Here is a 17,583-nt window from a genome sequence, read left to right as displayed (position 1 = left end):
TCCCTCACTGGCATTTACAGTCTCAGCCCTATTTCCTAACAATGTGTTCAATGTCAATAGCAAAGGGAAGCTCTTAAAAGAATTAAGCTCTAAAAGATCATGAGGAATATACCCCGTGTTTCAAAAAGCACTTCTTTGCAAGGACCATTAAAGGGCACCCATCCAAGGGTTGACAGGAAACCAAATATTATAATTCAATACATGTACATGGATAAGATCCACTCCTGAGTTCATGGAATGACTCAAATTTGACATTACGACCCTTCACTGAACATAAAGAACATGTTCCAAGATTACTGTGCAGACTCCAAGGGCATCATGTGCAGAGGACACAGCACACACAGTATAAGCCCTGGAAAGACTAAACCCTCCTATGAAGATGCAGACCTGACTGGACACCCTGGCAGTTTCTCTGTGTAGGGTTCTGGTGACCCGGGCCACTCCAGGGGACCCGGACTGGAGATCACCGTTAGGGTCGGCCCAACAGGCAGAAGGGCCATTTTCAAAGGAATCTTCCTTTTAAAGGAAGAGATGCACCAATCTTGAGGGCAGCCACCTCCACTGCAAGAAGCCTACTAACACCAGCTCCAGGACCAACTCTGTGCAGCTCACTTCCCTCATCCCACAACGCCCACACACAGTAGGGCATCCAAAAATACTCATCACAGTCATAACCCACATTTAGAACGCAGCACCGAACTACAAGCCAGGGGTCCAGAGATGTGAAGCTACCAAAGTAATAAGAGAAAAAGAGAAGAAAATAGATGGGACACAGAGAAAGAGAAATAAGCAAATCAAAAATATCCAATTTCAGCTAATTAAAAGAATCTACGGGGAAAACAAAACTTAAGCTACTGAATCCACCGCATTCACGGACACTCCTGCGCCTGGTTGAGTTTCCTGTGCAAAAACCCGCCTGGGTTCACTCGGCAAGGGGCCCCGAACCCCTACCTTCTCCAGGTGCCCCCCACCTGTCGCGGTCCTCGTTGTCTTCCTAAACCCCTCGCCCCCCGCCTCATCGGAAGCCTCTTCCTTTTCCAATTAGGAAAAAAGTTTAAAACCAAGCTGATGCTCTGGGGGTCAGCACGGCGAGCGGCCCAGCACCCAGCTTACCCGGCGCGCCCAGCCCCCGGGCAGCGGGCGAGGTCCCGGGAAGCGTCCCGCGCGCTGTGCCCCGCAGACCGCACGACAAAGCGGGACGGCCGGGCTGGGTGCTCGTCGCTTCCTGTTTATTCCGCCGCGAGGGTCACAGAAATCCTGCCCACGCCCGCTTCCTGCGGGCTCGGGGCACAGCCTAAGGGCCAGCGGCGCCCGGACCAGCGGGAGCCCCTGCAGCCCGCGCCCAGCGCAGCGCGCTCAACACCCGGAAGCGCAGGGTCCAGGGTACTCCCGCCCCGCAAACTCGGGCAGGTCCCGCACAACCTGCCCCCGGACCCCGCCTCCCCCACCCCGCCGCGGCGGCGCACAACCGCTCGGGGCACCAGGAAGCCGACGGCTCGGTGGGGGCCGCCGTCCGGCGCCCGCCCCCGGCAGCGCCGGACGCCGCCGTGCCCAGCGCGACCCTGGAGAGGGCGCCGACGGCGGGGATCGAGGACATCCCGTTCCAGAGTCCCGTCCTCCCGCCCGCGCCTCCGCCCCGAACTTCGCCGGACGCCGCAGCACCGGGTCAGCCTTTACCTGCGGCCGCGGCTCTGGAGTGAGGCGGCGGGCGCCCGGGGTCGGCGGGGTAGGGCGGGATGCTTTAAGGGCCCGGATCGGCCCGGGCTCCCCGCGCTCCCCGCCCCCTTCCACGCTCCCGGGACGCGCAGTCGGCCTGGCGGCGGCGGCTCCTCCCCGGCCCGCAGGGGATCCCCGGCCTCGCTGGCGGGTCCGCAGCGCCGGACGGGGAAGCGGGAGACAGTACCGTCTCCGCCTCCGCGCCGTCTGTCTCCCGCCGGCCCGCTCGCCGCGGCCTCGTCTGCCTCGCGGTCCGCCGGCCTCTCCACCCTCCCCATCCCCCTCCTAGCGGGACCGGCGGCGGCCGGGCGGGGCGGGAGAGGGGTGGGCCGTCCGGACCCCGAGCGGGCAGCGCCGACCTCCGCGGACTGCAGCCGCAGAGCAGGGAGAGCCGGCGGCCAGGCCGCGGGACCCCCGGCTGCGCACAAGGCTCGGCTCGGCCAGGCGGGGCGCGCGCCCACCGCCGGCCGGACTGGGAACTCCATCCCGGAACGGGAGACGGCGGCGGGAGCCGCGCACGCCCCTGGTAACCTGTCTTCCCACACAGGCCCAGGCGCACAGTAGGGCTGCAGGACCCTTAGTAGGGCTGATAAATCCTCCTATTCGCCCGGTCAACCCCTTCGCAGACAGGAAGGTCAGATGGATTCTTCCCACGGCATCCCTTTCTCCTTGGAGGGCCTACATTTCTCCTCCTCTGAAGGCCTTTGGAACTTGAACTCCACCTGAGTGTGGACAGCATAGGTGTTGTTTTCAGAAGTATGAGCTTTCACACCCACTAACCTGACCCGTGTTTGACCGAGATTTGGTTATTGCCACAGCACTTAGGCATTTTAACCCAGCTTTACTACAGCCACGAAAATTAGCCACTCACCTAGAGTCAGACATTCTGGACTGTGAAGTCGAGTGGGCCTTAGGAAACAGTATTAGGAACTAAACTAGTGGAGGTGATGGAATTCCAGCTGAGCTGTTTCAAATCCTAAAAGATGATGCTGTGAAAGAGCCGCAATCAATATACTGGCAAATTTAGAAAACTCAACAGTGGCCACAGGACTGGAAAAGGTCAGTTTTCATTCCAGTCCCAAAGATGGGTAATGCCAAAGAATGTTCAAACTACCGCACAATTGCATTCATTTCACATGCTAGCAAAGTAATGCTCAAAATTGTCCAAGTTAGGCTTCAACAGTACATGAAGTAAGAACTTTCAGATGTTCAAGCTAGATTTAGAAAAGGCAGAGAAACCAGAGATCAAATTGCCGACATCCGCTGGATCATAGTAAAAGCAAGGGAATTCCAGAAAAACATCTACTTCTGCTTCATTGACCTACACGAAAGCCTTTGACTGTGTGGATCACAACAAACTGTGGACAGTTCTTAAAGGGATAGGAATACCAAACCACCTTACCTGCCTCCTCAGAAACCTGTGTGCAGGTCAAGAAGCAACAGTTAGAACTGGACATGGAACAACAGACTGGTTCCAAATTGGGAAAGGAGTACGTCAAGGCTGTATATTGTCACTCTGCTTATTTAACTTCTATGCAGAGTACATCATGCGAAATGCCGGGCTGGATGAAACACAAGCTGGAATCAAGATTGCCAGGAGAATTACCAATAACTTCAGATGCGCAGATGATATCACCCTTATGGCAGAAAGCGAAGAGGAACTAAAGAGCCTCTTGATGAAGGTTAAAGAGGAGAGTGAAAAAGCTGGCTTAAAACTCAACATTCAGAAAACTAAGATCATGGCATCTGGTTCCATCACTTAATGGCAGATAGATGGGGAAACAATGGAAACTATGGCAGAATTTATTTTCTTGGGTTACAAAATCACTGTGTATGGTGACTGCAACCATAAAATTAAAAGATGCGTGCTCCTTGGAAGAAAAGCTGTGACAAACCTAGACAGCATATTAAAAAGCAGAGACATCACTTTACCAACAAAGGTCCATGTAGTCAAAGCTATGGTTTTTCCGGTAGTCATGTACAGATGTGAGAGTTGGACCTTAAAGAAGGCTGAGCCCTGAAGAATTGAGGCTTTCGAACTGTACTACAGAAAACGCTTGAGAATCCCTTGGACAGCAAGGAGATCAAACTAGTCGATCCTTAAAGAAATCAACCCTGAATATTCATTGGAAGGACTGATGCTGAAGCTGAAGCTCCAGTCTTTTGGCCACCTGATACAAAGAACTGACTCATTGGAAAAGACCTGATGCTGGGAAAGACTGAGGGCAGAAGGAGAAGGGGACCAACAGAGGATGAGATGGTTGGATGGCATCACTGACTCAAGGGACATGAGTTTGAGCAAACTCCGTGGAGACAGTGAAGGATAAAGAATCCTGGCATGCTGCAGTCCATGGTGTCACAAAAAGTTAGACATGACTTAGTGACTGAACAACAACTGCCAAAGTTAACCCCCTGTGGACATAGCAAAATATGCCAACCTGGGGTAGCCAATTAGAACAGCTCATTTTCAATGTCTCCACCCCTTGCCAAAAGTTGACCAGCTCTACTTTCATAATATCAGAGAAAGGAATCTTTTGAAATCTACAATAATTGACCAGTAACTTCATAGTTAGTGAAATGTTAGCTTAATTCAACTTGCTTTAAAAAGTCCTCAGCAGTCCTCAACCAAGATGGTAACTTCCGGGTAGAAGCTGATTGGTGTTCATAGGTGATACCATTTAATATTAACTGTCAGTTATTGGAAGCCATGTGCCAAGCTCTGTACTAGGAACTTCACATAGATTATCTAATTTAATCTTCAGGGTAACTGTGGCAGCTTGAACATCCGCATTTTACAGATAAGAAAGTTGAAGCTATAAATGATTAACTTGTCTCCAGACCACAAAGTTGTTCAAAGTTGTTACGAGTTGTGTCCAACACTTTGCGACCCCATGGACTGCAGCATACCAGCCTCCCTGTCCCTCACCATCCCCTGGAGTTCACCCAAGTTCATGTCCATTGAATCAGTGATGCCATCCAACCATCACATCCTCTGCCAGTAGAGGATGAGACTGCAAAAAGGTGAGTGAAAATCCTGGTAGGCACAGTTCAGGAGCTGAACCACACTGCCACCTGCTGGCGGGCTGACATCCCTCAGCCCAGCTCCCAGCGAGTCCCGATGGAGGACCTCTACACCTGTGGGACAGTTTAGACTCTGGTTGCCGGGGGAAACCTCTTTAAATGCCATTGAGCTGAGAAGTGCTTAATAGAGGTAATCTGAATTTGACAAGCATTTATTTGCTAGCTTGTTATTTAATGTTCCATGTTAACAACAGCTGTGGGGTTGGAGAAACTGGTCTTGCCCTTCTGAGGTCAACAGAAGAATGGCATTTTCCTTCTAAACCTGACACTGCCCATGGCAGTGAGGAAAATGTTTTTTCCAAGAACAGGAAACAGTTTGTTCTCCTATTGTGCAATATTTCACTTGTGGATCATTTCCATGTATATGATTTCACCCTCTTGAGACCTGAATTTTAAATCTTGCCCTCAGCTTTACCTTTTATGAGAATCTTAGCTCATCTTGCTTTCCCTTTTCTTGCTGTCTTCCCTCAGTTATCACTAGAAACTGCAAATCTCTATTTCTGTTTCTAAAGAGTAGCTAGGGGAGGAGCTCTGTCCTTGTACTTGTTCTGCATTTTAGCTGCTTCCTCCCACAGCCCTGCACACACATACAAGGGCAGCAAGGGCACAGCAAGGGCAGAACTAGAGGCATCAGACATATGTTTGTTTTCTGTAAATCTAGCATGAGCAGACCATCCATCAGCTCACCTGGCAGTCAGTGACCCCTCACCTTCATTTGGAGGGCCCAGGCAGAGGCCAAGAGAGCAGGACTTCATTCTGTTCCAAACAGTGGAGCGTGTAAGTCTACCTGACACTCACAAAGGGCTCCGGAGAGATCGAAGGAAAGAATGGAGTCTCATGATGGACGAGTAAATAATATAGAGGTAAAACATCACTAAACTGGGTAGAAATCAACTGAAAATGATTTTGAGGAATTGCATGTAGGAAACAGTCTTTCTCAGTATAAATCCACTGCAGTTTACCTGGTGTCCATTAAATCTCAACCATACTTAGTCCACAGAAGAAGGTCAGTCATCTGAGGAGACAAAGACAGAAGTATAAACATGAACAAATGATTAAAAAAAAAAAAAAAACGATTCTGAGGGCCCGAACGAACCACAAGCTGAATGTGAAACAATTCAGTTATTTAGCTGTCATTTATAATATTTGAATGAAACTTAAGCCATCCAAAAAGATCCACCCCAAATGGAAAAGGAGCAAGAGAAGTGTGAAGGAGGGCAGCTCTGCTGGGAACTAAGCACCCCCATTCGGACAGGTTACACGGACAGGACAAGGATGAACTCAGTGCCAGGAGGGAGGCCTCTGCCCCGTGTGTCTTGGCAGTGTCATAGGCACGCTTCATTGTGCCATCTGCACCATCAAACTGTCTGTGTCTGGTCTGTAAAATGGAGACAATTCCCACCTCATGTGGTCTGTGGTGCGTTGGCCACACAATACCACCTCCATACTAACAGCTCCTCTGGGATCTGGCTGCCCCTCACTGTTCCAGGACCTGCAAACTTCACTCCTTGCTCTAGGGGTACAGATTCAAAATCACCAAAGACAGGAAGGAAAATATTCTGCAGGCAACCTCTGTTTCTAGCCTTGTGCAATACTTTCTTGGGCCAAATGAAAAACATCTGCTCTCTCACCTTGAAGGGAAGCGGGGAGAAGAAAAAGAAAAATGTGGCAAGAAAAAGATGTAAATGGTCACCTCAAAGACTGTCCATCCAGACACACTTAGGTGTATGGTTTCTGTACATCAGTTATCAAAAGGATGCAACTCCTGCCAATGGTAAAGTTCAGTCTCGTCTGTCTGTTGAGACCAGAGCTCTTCACATCTCTGCCTCCTTTGGTGCCCAAGTGGCCCCCACCAACTTCCCCACGCCCAGCAGAGCCCCTCAGGACAGGATGACTCCCCCCAGTTTGGGGCCTGCTCTCTGCTGCAGTGACCAGCAGGCTGGGTTAAAAGTGGCCACTGCAGCCCCACCCTCACCCACTGCTTTCCAACACATGGTCAGTCAGCTGTGTACAAACGGTTAGTAAGTTGTGTTCAAAACAGAACCTGGCCCAAAATATCCTCAGTAAATATCAGCTTCCTTCACCCTTTCTCATCCTTGCCCGCAGGGACAGGTTCTCTGGTGACTTTGTACTGGGTCAGCTTAGCCATAGTGGGTGGGGTCTGTGCTCCCTGGAATTCCCTTCCTCGGGTTCCAGGTGTTGAAATAACTTTCTGGCCCCAAGATAGAGCTGCTCGTGGGGTTCCCATCAGCACACCGAAACATAGATGACTCTCATGTCCTGTCAGCACTCGTTTGACCAGAAACGCAGGGCATCCAGCCAGCAGTCCTCAGACCACAGCCAGCTCTGGGCCTTCTCGCTCTATAAGCAGGCTACCTGGGCCCAGGCCCTCGCATGCTTCCTCTCTGTCTCATCTTCATCTCTGTCTCATCTTCGTTCTCTACTCTTTATCCTGAGAAAACTTCTTGCCTTCTGCCCTACTTTGCAGTTTGAAAGGTCCGCTTCATGAGACATGTTTATCACCTGAATTGTTTTCTTTAGTCTTTCTCAGACGCAAGTTAGAAATGCCAGAGAGAGAGTTGTGGGTGACGTGGAAGGAGGCGTGCTTAACGCCTCTGCTTAAGTGGCGGGACTTCCCGAGGATGTGGGGTCCAGGTACAGAGCAGCTTCATACCCCTGACCTGCTCTCCCCTCATCCTGTCCCCTTGTCTTGGGTCGGGGGTGCATGCACAGCCCCATGGAGAAGGATGCCAGCATCTTCTGCCGGTCACCTGGGTCGTTTAGGCTGAAGGGACAAAAGATAAACAGGGTTTGTTTGCTCTGTGGGCCCAGGGGGCCTGTGAGTACCAGTCTGCCCCCCACCCACCCCTTCACATCCAGTCATACTGCCTGGACCCACATCAGTGCCATTCAGTACGCCGCTCACTACTGCCTGTAGTAAATCTCAACTCCATATCCCTTTCTAAGGTTCTGCTTTTGTGATCCAACCCTGATAACAGAGCCATGGGCCAGGGTATCTCTGCCCCCCAGCCAGAGATCAACTGTTTTTGGAGAACAATACCCTCCCAATCTAGCTTCTTTGTTAGGAAAGCTGTTCCCCCAAAACAATCAAACTGCTTGAAAAGGTCCTTTACAAAAGAAGATACGAAATAGCCAGCAAACACATGAAAAGGTACTCCCTCATTATTGTTGTTCAGTCTCTCAGTAGTGTCTGACTCTGTGACTCCATGGACTGTAGCACACCAAGATTCCCTGTTCTTCACTATCTTCCAGAGCTCAGATCCATGTCCATTGAGTCAGTGATGCCATCCAACCATCTCATCCTCTGTCACCACCTTCTCCTGCCTTCAATCTTTTCCAGCATCAGGGTCTTTTCCAATGAGTCACCTCTTCCCATCAGGTGCCCAAAGTATTGGAGCTTCAGCTTTAGCATCAGTCCTTCCAATGAATAGTCACAATTGATTTCCTTTAGGTTTGATTGGTTTGATCTCCTTGCTGTCCAAGGGACTTTCAACCATCTTCTCCAGCACCACAATTCAAAAGCATCAATTATTTGGTGCTCAGCCTTCTTTATGGTCCAACTCTCACATCTGTACATGACTACTGGAAAAACCATAGCTTTGACCGTACAGACCTTTGGTGGCAAAGTGATGTCTCTGCTCCTTAGGGAAATGTATATTAAAGCCATAATGAAAGGTTTTAAATGACTGCAAAGTTTAATCCAAGGAGAGAAATTAATGGGAAACAAGTTTAACTAAGCTAAGCCCTCCTTCTGACCTCTCAGGCATCAGTAAACTGCTTTGAAAGATTCTTGTGCTAACTTCCCTGTGTTCTGGTCATCACTGAGTGTGAGCAGCTGCCCTTATGAGGCCTCAGTCCTGTGAGCACCCAGGACAGAGTGACTGGTAGGCTAAGGCTGACATTTCAGTGGCTGATGACATATTATTTATAGGATATCCAAGTTATCAGTGGGAAACCAAAGTAGAAGTTGGGAATTCTGGTGAAAGTCTCTGATGTACAAGAGGAAGAAATAGGTCAATTATGTTAAAATAATTCTGTGTGGGCTGCCAGCTACTGACCACAGAGACACCCCTACCAGAAGTTACATGGTAATACTAATTTCATCCTTAAAAGCAAACCTCAGTCTAACATATATGTAGTGTATCAAACCACACAACCAGCATGTTTGGGGGCCCAAAGCAGGTCCTCCTGCCATGCCATGGCTAAACGTCAGCTGCTCACAGTGGCCGCCCATGCTGGCTTCTCTAACACAGGGGCATCACTTTCTCCTCACACACACACGTAGCATCATGTTACTAGATGAAAAAGCAGTTAAAACCAATAAAATAACTGAATTGCTGCTGAAGCCACCTATGTACACTTAGTCTTGATCATCTCCCAAGCCTGGCCTGCAGGAACATTCTTCTAAAGACAGAGCAGAGCATAAGGCAGGCAGGGCCTCTCTTGCAAGACGACTGATGTGTAAACAGAGAATTGTCTCTGCACATGAGAACATTCCTCCTGGGTTTTTATATCTATGCTGCATATAAACATATTCTGAGACCATATACCTACTTATACCGCTCTGTGTGTTTCTAAACTTTATATAAATGCTATTATATGGTACATTTGACCTTTTCACTCATTACACAGTCAAAATTTATTCAAGTTGACATGTAGTTTTAGTTCATTTAACTGGTAATAGTGTTGCACTATGTGACTAGATCTCCTTCTCTTCTTGAGGACATGAAGAGTTCCCATCTTCCCCACTCTTGCTCCATTGCAACATGACCATCCTTGTTACATCTCTGTACAGAGGTGTAAGACTTTTTCTCAGTGTTTAGATGCTCAGTACACACACTTAGAATGGGACTGCTGGATCTTAAGGTTTGTTCATCTTCAATTTTAGGTTGCTTCTTTTCTAAGCAGAAACTTGATGGAATTGGATTTTTAGTGGCTGTCTGTGTGCCCTGCTACTGGCAACCTCATCTGCTCTTTAGACAATCTTTCATCATGCCTGCTTGCTGAAGACCTTCCCCTCCCACCCCACTCACCAAAGGGGTGACACTTACTCCCACAGGGCTTACGTGTGAGTTGAAGGATGTGGACACAACTGGACGTCCAGTCCACAGAAGGGGCATGTCTGCTGGCCCCCCCATCTGTGTCCAAGCCTATTTCTTTCTCTGCCACTGAGAACATGTGGAAAAATCCCCTCACGCTGAGCGGGGGGCTTCAAGTCCTGCTGCTGGCAGATAAGAATGCTGGTTGATGGATTATAAGGAAGTGGAGAAAAGAAAGAAAGAAAGTGAAGTCGCTCAGTCATGTCCGACTCTTTGCAACCCCATGGACTATAGCCCACTAGGCTCCTCTGTCCATGGGATTTTCCAGGCAAGAATACTGGAGTGGGTTTCCATTTCCTTCTCCAGGGGATCTTCCTGACCCAGGGATCGAACCCAGGTCTCCTGTGTTGCAGGCAGACGCTTTACCAACTGAGCCACCAGGGAAGCCCATCTGCATGCTGAAGGGGTCACCATTTCTCATTTTGCAGAGGGAAAAACTGGCCCAGAGCGAAAAAATTTCAACAGAAACAGTGCAGCTAAGACCATCCTGGAACCCAAGTATCCTGACAGGGAAAATCAAGGCATTGTCAGAGGTGGAAGGGATTTGGAGATTAATCCACCTCCCTCACTTTTTACAGATGACAGAGGAAGTGTGAAAGTGTTAATCAGTCGTGTACGACTCTTTGTGACCCCATGGACTGTAGTCCACCAGGCTCCTCTGTCCATGGGATTCTCTAGGCAAGAATACTAAAGTGGGTTTGCCATTCCCTCCTCCAGGGAATCTTCCTGACCCAGGGATTGAACCCAGGTCTGCTGCATTGCAGGCAAATTCTTTACCATCTGAGCCACCAGGGAAGCCCATAGATGACAGACTGGAGCTCAAATAGAGAAAGATCATTGATCTAACGTTTTTTAATTTTACAGAAAAGATGAGTGTAATTGACTGACTGGCCAGCTCCCCACACAGGGTCTGCACTCACTCAAGTGTGGTCATGGTGACAATGGTATACCAGAAGGCTGCAGGGATGCTAGTAAAGTTGGTCTTGTTTGTGCCCTTCTTGGCATAAAACCTAACAGTGGCAAAGATGATGATGGCCATGGTAAGGGAAAAGAGGATAAAGCGCAACTCAGAGGCATAGTTCTTGAGTGTGTAGTCCAGAATCCACAAGCCCTGTGAGTGCCTGGAGAACTTGAAGATGTGCAATACCCGAATACCTGCAGGGGGACAAGGGTGCCCGAGACATCCTCGTTCTTGGGCATGAAGAGAGGGAAGGAGGAAATAGGAAACAGAGTGAGGATCAGAGGAGAGAGGAGAACAAATGCAACTGCAACTTTTGCCATTTTTTTTATTCAGAGACAAACGTTGCCAAGTAAGCAGGAAAAAGGTCTCTTCAGCACTATTAGTAAAGCTTTGCTGTCAAAGTTTTAAAACATACAAAAGGACATTAAAAACCAAGCAATTACAATGCACTGCCTACCAAATTCTACACAATGTAGCTCTATTTTGCAAAAAGAAGATTGTTGCTTCAGTTATGAGTTTTTCCCCCCAAACAAATATCAATACTATAATACTTTTTACATAAAAAGTAATACCTTTTCCCTTTGTATCCATATGAATTGCTTGACTCCATTAGTAGATAGATTTTTGGTTAAAAAAACACCCTAAAAGTAAAGTACCTTAATGTGTTCTATACAAAGGAACTCAATGATGTGAGGGAATAGTGGAATGAGGCTTTTTTCCCTATAGAAACCAACATTACTGTATAACAAAGGACCTAAAACACTGTTTTGTGCACATTAGCATGGGCCAGGACTCTGGGGAGCGCTCAGCCAGGATGACCCAGTTGTATGGAGGTTTCCTGCTCACCAGCTGGCCCCACACGCTCTGCAGCCTCTCCCAACACAGCTCTTAACCTCCAGAGCATCTCACAGTATGATGTTTTCAGGATACTGTATTTGCATCTCTTACATGGTATTAACATACATACATACATGTATATTTATACATACATATAGCTATACAAAATGGTGTTTTCTTTTTTAGACTCCCAAATAAGATTAAAAATAGACTCACAAAGTTTGATTTCTGGGTCAAAGTACTTTAATTTTTAGCCATTATTTTACATCCCCACAACGTTTAAGCAGTTGCACTCCTACCAGCAAAGTAAGGACATTTCTCATTTCCCTTTTGTCAATTTGATGAGCTTTAATTTAAAAAAGTATCCTTCTGTTGCTACAATTTGCATTTCTCACACCAATTTCCAGCAATTCACACTCACCAGTGATGTAGGGATGCATTTTAATTTTCAATCTCATGGGTTAAAAAAACAGTATTTCATTCTTGCTTTCATTTGCATTTTCTCAACCAATTTTCAGATATCTACTTTGTTGTTGTTCAGTCACTCAGTTGTGTCCAGCTCTTTGCAACCCCATGGACTACAGCGCATCAAGCTTCCCTGTCCACCATCTCTAGGAGCTTGCTCAAATTCATGTCCATTGAGTCAGTGATGGCATCCAACCATCTAGTTCTCTGTCATCACCTTCTCTTCCTGCCTTCAATCTTTCCCAGCATCTTTTCCAATGAGTCAGCTCTTCCCATCAGGTGGCCATAGTATTGGAGCTTCAGCTTCAGAGTCAGTCCTTCCAATGAATATTCAGGATTGATTTCATTTAGAATTGACTGCCTTGATCTTGCAGCCCCAGGGACTCTCAAAAGTCTTCTCCAACACCACAGTTCAAAAGCATCAATTCTTCAACATTCAGCCATCTTTATGGTCCAACTCTCACATCTGTACATGACTACTGGAAAAACCATAGCTTTGACTAGACGGACCTTTGTCAGCAAAGTAATGTCTCTGATTTTTAATATGCTAAGTTTGTCATAGCTTTTCTTCCAAGGAGCAAGCGTCTTTTAATTTCATGGCTGCAGATCTGCAGTGATTCTGGAGCCTAAGAAAATAAAGTCTGTCACTGTTTCCACTGTTTTTCCTCACTTATTTGCCATGAAGTGATGGGACCAGATGCTATGATCTTTGTTTTTTTAATGTTGAATTTTAAGCCAGCTTTTTCACTCTCCTCTTTAACCTTCATCAAGAGGCTCTTTAGTTCCTCTTTGCTTTCTGCTGTAAGGGTGGTATCATCTCCATATCTGAGGTTATTGATAATTCTCCTGGAAACCTTGATTCCAGTTTGTGAGTCATCCAGCCTGGCGTTTTACATGATGTACTCTGCATATAAGCTAAACAAGCAGAGTGACAATGTACTCCTTTCCCAATTGGGAACCAGTCCATTGTTCCATGTCTGGTTCTAACTGTTGCTTCTTGACCTGCACACAGGTTTCTGAGGAGGCAGGTAAGGTGGTAGGGTATTTTTGTCTCTTTAAGAATTTTCCACAGTTTGTTGTGATGCACACAGTCAAAGGCTTTAGCATAGTCAATGAAACAGAAGTAGATGGTTTTCTGGAATTCTCTTGCTTCTCTTTTCTGGAATTCTCTTGCTGGAATTCTCTTTGCTGGAATTCTCTCTATGATCCAACGGATGTTGGCAATTTGATCTCTGGTTCCTCTGCCTTTTCTAAATCCAGCTTGAACATCTGGAAGTTCTCAGTTCATGTACTATTGAAGCCTAGCTTGGAGAATTTTGAGCATTACTTTGCTAGTGTGTGAAATGAATGCAATTGTGCGGTAGTTTGAACATTCTTTGGCCTTGCCCATCTTTGGGACTGGAATGAAAACTGACCTTTTCCAGTCCTGTGGCCACTGCTGAGTTTCCCATATTTGCTGGCATATTGAGTGCAAAACTTTCACAGCATCTTCTAGGATATGAAATAGCTCACCTGGAATTCCATCATCTCCACTAACTTTGTTCGTAATGATGCTTCCTAAGGCCCACTTGACTTGGACTCCAGGATGTCTGGCTCTAGGTGAGTGGTCACATCATTGTGGTTATCTGGGTCATGAAGATCTTTTTTGTATAGTTATTTGTATACTTGCCACCTTTTCTTAATATCTTCTGCTTCTGTTATGTCCATACTGTTTCTGTCCTTTATTGTGCCCATCTTTGCATGAAATATTCCCTCGGTATCTCTAATTTTCTTAGAGATCTCTAGTCTCCCATTCTATTGTTTTCCTCTATTTCTTTGCATTGTTCACTTAGGAAGGTTTCTTATTTCTCCTTGCTATTTTTTGGAACTCTGCATTCGACAGGTATCTTTCCTTTCCTCCTTCGCCTTTTGCGTCTCTTTTCTATGCTATTTTACAGCCTCCTCAGACAGCCATTTTGCTTGTCTACTAGCCATCTAAAATTATCATTCTGTGAAATGTTGAAGTTTATGTTCTCTTATCCACATTCCTATTGGATTATCTTCCCCTTCCAATTTATAGGATTTCCAGCATTTGGGGCGCTAGAAATATCAAGCATTGTAGACATATTATCTTTGAATGATATCATCACTTTTGTCTTCTACGAAAACCCTTGGTTGCTAACAGCCTCAATCTATTTGCTTTATTCTGATACCTATGTGTATATATAAATATTTTAAATTATATTTAATAAACCTATGCAATACAGAAACATACATTTATGTTCTATATTTTGTGTAAAATATAAAAATAGGCTGTCTTCATGTCCAGATAGAAACAGGTAACCTTCTTAGTGGCTTTAACATCAATATTAAATAACAAAGGGGAAAGCAAATTCATAGTGGAAACAAGTGACCGACTGCCCAGAAGGCAATGGGCTCGCTGACCCTTCTCCTCCAAGGCAAGCAGGTGTGATGCAGCCCTACAGGCAAGGCTGATGGGAAACCTTCTAACCTCAGCTCCAATGGGATCCCACCCACAAGGGATCCTCCCCAAAAAGCCTCTCCAGGGGCTGCCCTGCTTTCTCCTCCTGGACACAGACTGTAACACACCTCACAGAAAAGTCAAGGAGGAGCATCTGCTGGGAGGATCTCAAATGCTGCCACCCATGAGCTTCTCCAGAAGGGAAGTCCATCTAGAACTTTACTAAGATATCATTTCAGAACCTTCTGAGAAAGACGGTCAACAGGCAGCATTTGGCTACCCAATACCTACATTAATAAGTGATACATTCCCTTAAGTTAACTAGCATTGGCAGAAAAAGTGATGTTTAGATCTCTATCTTATTAAAACAATTTCTTTTTAAAAAATTATTTACTTATTTTTGGCTGTGCTAGGTCTTTGTTGCTGCACTCAAGTGGGCTTTGTCCAGTTGCAGTGAGCATGGGCTTCTCTTTGTGGTGACTTCTGTTACAGAGCACAGGCTCTAGATGTGGGGGTTCAGTGGATGTGGCATATGGGCTTAGTTGCTCCCACAGCATGTGGGATCCTCCCTGACCAAGAATTGAACCCACATCACCTGCGTTAGCAGGCAGATTCTCAACCCCTGGACCACCAGGAAAGTTATGTTAACCTCCTTAAAACATTTATTACAAAAATAGTTAATAGTTGAAAATGGTAGAAAGTTCAGACAGTCCCTTGAAAGGCAGCTCCCCCTCCCCACCTTGGGACAGGGTCGTAAGGAGAGGAGGGGCCTCACAGGTACCACTGCCCAACAGTAGCGCCCAAGTGGTCCAGGCGGGAAGCGCCTGAGGCAGGTCCATCCTCCTCACTGGAGGCACCTGGAGGAAGCGGGGAGAGGAAGGAGTGACTCCAGGATGTGCCTGCCTGGGTGTGCTCTGCTCCCTGAGTCAGAGCCAGGGTACCTGTCAGACCCACCTAGTGGAGTGGGAAAAGTGTGTGCACAGATATTGTTTTGGCAAAAATGTAAAGAAACAGGCGCTGTTCACAGAAGTCTGGTAGGACAGCAGTTGGGAACGTCCCCCCACTGACCGTGCTGCCACGCTCTACCCAACCCAACTTAACAGCTACATAGGTGTAGTAGGAAAAGACTGCAATGGCCAACGTGTCCATCAACAAGAAACTTCCAGGTTGTCCTTTGTCTTTGGACTTTGGTTATGCTTTCTCCAGTGTGGGAGATGTAGGTTTGATCCCTGGGTCAGGAAGATCCCCTGGAATGGCAACCCACTCCAGTATTCTTGCCTGGGAAATCCCATGGACAGAGGAGCCTAGCAGGCTACATGTAAATATTAGACACAGTTCTTCATATGTTTATTCCTGGGGGATTCCTCATGGATCTTTTCTTCCATTACTATTTTCTTATATAGAAAGACTACTGATTTTGTGTATCAGTTGTATATCCAGTTACATTACCAAATTCGCTTTATGATTTTTAAAGGAAACTTTCTTGGAATCTGAGGTGGACAACTACATCACTGTCCTGTCTCATCTCCTCCCCCTCCACCTGCCAGGGTCATGCCTAGCACAGACGGGGGCTAAAGGTCCCTGCCTGCTCCTGACTCAGCCCTTCCAGCACTTCTCCATTAGCACGGCCTGCTTCTGACTGGAGATGCAAGTAATTATTGTATACATTTACCATGGACTCTTGATATGTCTATGGAAAGATAAGATACAGACACTCATCCATTTGTTCAGACCATGAACCCTCCTCTCCCCCTCTCCCCGCCTGCACTTCAGGCACTGAGGCTTCAAAGAACCAGCCTTCAGTACAGGTGCCTGTCAGTCAGATGGGCCACCTCACCCGAGCACCTGGAAGGCAGAAAGAGAAGGTTCCCTGTGGGAGGGGAGGGGCTGGGAGCGCCGCCCCCTGACCCCCAAGAACAGCCTGTGGAAGAACAAGTGTGGGAGATCAGGCCTAGCCTCAATGCATGCGGGCCTCTGAGAGTTTAGGAAGCTGCTGCAGAATCAGCCTCCAGGACCCAAAGGACCAGGGTGACGCGGACAGCCGTGGCAGCCCTGGGGTTTGGCATGGCGGGTCTGTGGTGCTGTGAGTCAGCTCAGATGATGGGAGTCCCTGCCTGGATTCAAGGCCTCAGGAAGCAGGTCTCACATGCGGCTGAATCCACAACATGGCCTGTCCCCAGGTCAACTCCTCAAAGTGATTTCGTTGGTCAACCCAAGTGCAGAGAGAACTTCCTGAGTGAGGGGCGTGGGGCTGCCTGCTGACCTGCAGGGGCACTGAGGAGGAGGCCTGGGCCAACCCTGCTCAGAATGGGCACACGAGCACCTCCACGTGCCCATGGACATATTCTGGGGGCAACACCAGACACACAAGACAGGACGTCTATGAGACACAGCCGGCTCCTCCTCCACCTGCTGTCAGAGCCCTGCTGCTCCGAGTCCACCACTGCTCAAAGGGCTCAGAGCACAGGTGAAAACTCACAGGCTCCCTTGGTCCCAGGCCACTTCCTGGGGATGAAATTAAAAACCTAAAGAAGAAACAAAACCAGGAAGTATCTCTGTTAAGACTGAAGGGAACGTTTTAACCAAGAGGATGGGCAGTTGCTAGACCACCTCTGCTCTCACCTGTGGACAACCCACATGGCTGGCAGGTAAGATGTCCTGAGCTTGCGCACAGGAAGGAGTGCACTTCCCTGTCTCAGGTGTAAACGTTGGGGTCAGAGCCCTCCCAGTGGCAGCTCTGCACATGTTCCATGATCCTCCTGCACTGTCGGCAACATCAGCCACGACCCACACGCTGCTGCACAACACCTACCAGCAATGGCCACAACTAGTGGAACCAGGGAAGTCACAGCACGGGGGCTCTGTCCCCGCCCCTGGGTCCCAGTGGTACCTGATGGCTGTGCCCTTCTACACCAGGTTCTGAAGTCATCCTGTTCACCTTT

General features: G+C 47.7%; 1 protein-coding gene across 5 annotated transcripts in view; it reads right to left on the bottom strand.

Moving 5' to 3' along the window:
* The window catches only part of LDLRAD4 (low density lipoprotein receptor class A domain containing 4), a 173,755-nt gene extending 171,772 nt beyond the window's left edge, over positions 1-1,983 (bottom strand). For 4 of the 5 annotated variants that reach the window (XM_059881063.1, XM_005224323.5, XM_059881065.1 and 1 more), the window contains exon 1: positions 1,678-1,983. The gene's annotated coding sequence lies outside the window, so the exon portion shown is untranslated. Of the gene's footprint in view, positions 1-1,113; positions 1,374-1,677 lie in introns of those variants that run through there. The other variant, XM_005224322.5, reaches the window with a different exon arrangement.
* Between the last annotated feature and the right edge of the window lie 15,600 nt (positions 1,984-17,583).

The sequence above is a fragment of the Bos taurus genome, chromosome 24 (assembly GCF_002263795.3).
Source record: "Bos taurus isolate L1 Dominette 01449 registration number 42190680 breed Hereford chromosome 24, ARS-UCD2.0, whole genome shotgun sequence".
NCBI classification, from domain to species: domain Eukaryota; kingdom Metazoa; phylum Chordata; class Mammalia; order Artiodactyla; family Bovidae; genus Bos; species Bos taurus.
The sequence above is the reverse complement of the archived record's forward strand: the minus strand, read 5'-3'. Positions and strand labels throughout refer to the sequence as shown.